Genomic DNA, 2,425 nt, shown 5'->3' with positions numbered 1-2,425 from the left:
AGAGACGGCAGCCTCAGACCTTTTCATGGCTCCTACTGACAGTGCAAGCGAGCACGTCCTTACAGCTGTTATTTTCTCTTCCTAGAGAGACGGCAGCCTCAGACCTTTTCATGGCTCCAAGCGTTTGAATTGCGCCCTCTCCGGACAGCCACTCAATGGCTTACAGCCAAGCGGTTTATGACGTTTTTTGGCCAGATGGCTGGTTTATATCAGTGGATCCGAAGACGCTCACACCTCCGCTCCGCTCCAATACTCGGAGAAATTAAGGTTAATATCAACCTCAAGTGAGCTTTCTAACCGCCACAATGAGTTTCGTTTATGACGCTCGGAAAGCGAGCTTAACACCAGAGCCGCATCTCGTTTAAAGCAGGCTCACGTACCCCCCCAACGAGTCCCAGAAAACTGAATATCGTGGCATTCTGTTCATAAGACCACTTCAGTTTTACTAAGCAAAGGTCCCGCCCCGAGCTGACAGCTGGGACGCTTATGGTTTGAGTTACACACAGCTGCATGAAGTGCTATCGTTACGAGCTCGTCCAGCATCTGCTGTGGGTTGGACACACCTTGCGACGGCAATCAGCCTTCGGCGCGTGGAATGCTCGTTTTTTTCCTATCAATCAGGGGTGATTTTAGCACTGCAGCATTCTCGACCGTGTTACTTGTGATAATGCAGTCAAGCAAACTACGGTGGTTTCATTATTCACCGAGCCAGGCTGAGATCTCGCCCCCTGTACAAGCTGACGAGTCATCTCCTTTATGAGCTCATTGCATCGCTTTATAAGCTATGTTCAATCAGATTAATACACATTTCTTGCTTAAACCACCAAGGTGCAGACATATTTCCCCGTTACGACGGGCGTGTGGAGGCTGCATCCGTGAGACATGACCTACATGCCTTATGACACAATGACACGAGCAGCTAGGACCCCTTTTGCGAGGCGTCCTTATGCAAAGTCTGATCTATCTCTGTCTGGTGACGGCGAAAAGTCTAAACCCCCGCGAATTGTGGTGTGGAATACTTTTCTCCTCTACAGAGGCTCGTGCACGGCGGCTCTCTCCCCCTACGCTAATATCTATGTGATGCTCACTCGTGGTTAAACCTACTCCATGTGTGGATTAGCTTTACCTCGGGCATAGTATTAAGAGGTTTTTCATTTTGACATCTGTGACACAGCCGGCTGGTCCTCACCGTCCACATTGTCAATTTTACAGCTTCGACATCCCTGCCTTGCACGCTACTGGGGTTTGTTGCATTAAAAGGTGAGCCCGTAAGCTTACCTGTATGCACGATATGTTTTTTAATTATATACGTCCACCGTGCGCTTAAAGAAGCTCACCTATGCACGCTATAAGATTTCGGTATACACTAAAGATGCGCTTGGAGAAGCTCACCTGTATACACGGCTGTGTTATCCATTTGTGACACATACACTGTTGTTGTTCATCTGTGTACGTTCATGGTGCGTTGGGTACCCACCATTACGTTCCTCAATCATATCTGTACACATTCACGGTGCATTCTGTGCACTAATTTATCTATCGCATTCACGGTGCACTGAAGGGTTCACCTGTGTGCGCACAATTTATTATCAGGACACATGACGGCACGCTCAAGAATCTTGCCGGCCTGTGCACTTTAACACTCTGATTCATCTATATGCATTCACGATGTACTCAAGTGTTCACCTGTGCCCGTGCAATTTATTGTCAGTACACATTTACTGCGCGCTTGAGAAGCTCACCGACCTGGGCACTATAATATTACCTACTGTATATGCATCCCCGATGCGCTCGAGGGCTCACCTGGGTTCACACTATTGTGGTATCTGTATAATCCCACGCTACGAACCGTTCTGCCGCATATTATAGTCAGATCGGCCATTTGTGAGCTTCGCAGATCACTCACTAAGTATGCCGGTTACTAACAGTGGCTATTAGATGGATTGTTGAAGCCATCGTACTGGCTCATGCCTTCCTCAATGAGCTATGATGTTTGAGCCCACTCTGCGCGAAGTTGGCTTCATCATGGGCTTGGTTTACAGAAGTATCTATTCTTGATATCTGCAACGTGGCCGGCTGGTCTTCGCTGACTACGTTTGTCAGATTTTACAGCTTAGACGTCCCTGCCCTATGAGCGCAGGTTCTCTCGGCTTAACCATGCACACTCATTCATGCGTTTTATGTGTACATCGGGGTGCTGACTTATTCTCGCACACCCGAGGCGCGCTCTGTGATCTCGACGTCTTGTGCTATGTTATGTGCTTCCCGGTGCGTTTAAAGCCCCACCATATGCGCGTTTACATTTCATATGGTGCTTACACTTTTCCTTTAAACCTGTGAATATGCTGGATACAGGGCCACATACAATGTCTCTCCGGTAAGGCACTTCAGTCTGTTGTGTATGCACGGCGTGATGGGATTACGT

The sequence above is a fragment of the Misgurnus anguillicaudatus genome, chromosome 24, assembly GCF_027580225.2.
Source record: "Misgurnus anguillicaudatus chromosome 24, ASM2758022v2, whole genome shotgun sequence".
Classification (NCBI taxonomy): Eukaryota; Metazoa; Chordata; class Actinopteri; order Cypriniformes; family Cobitidae; genus Misgurnus; species Misgurnus anguillicaudatus.
Note: the sequence above shows the minus strand (reverse complement) of the source record.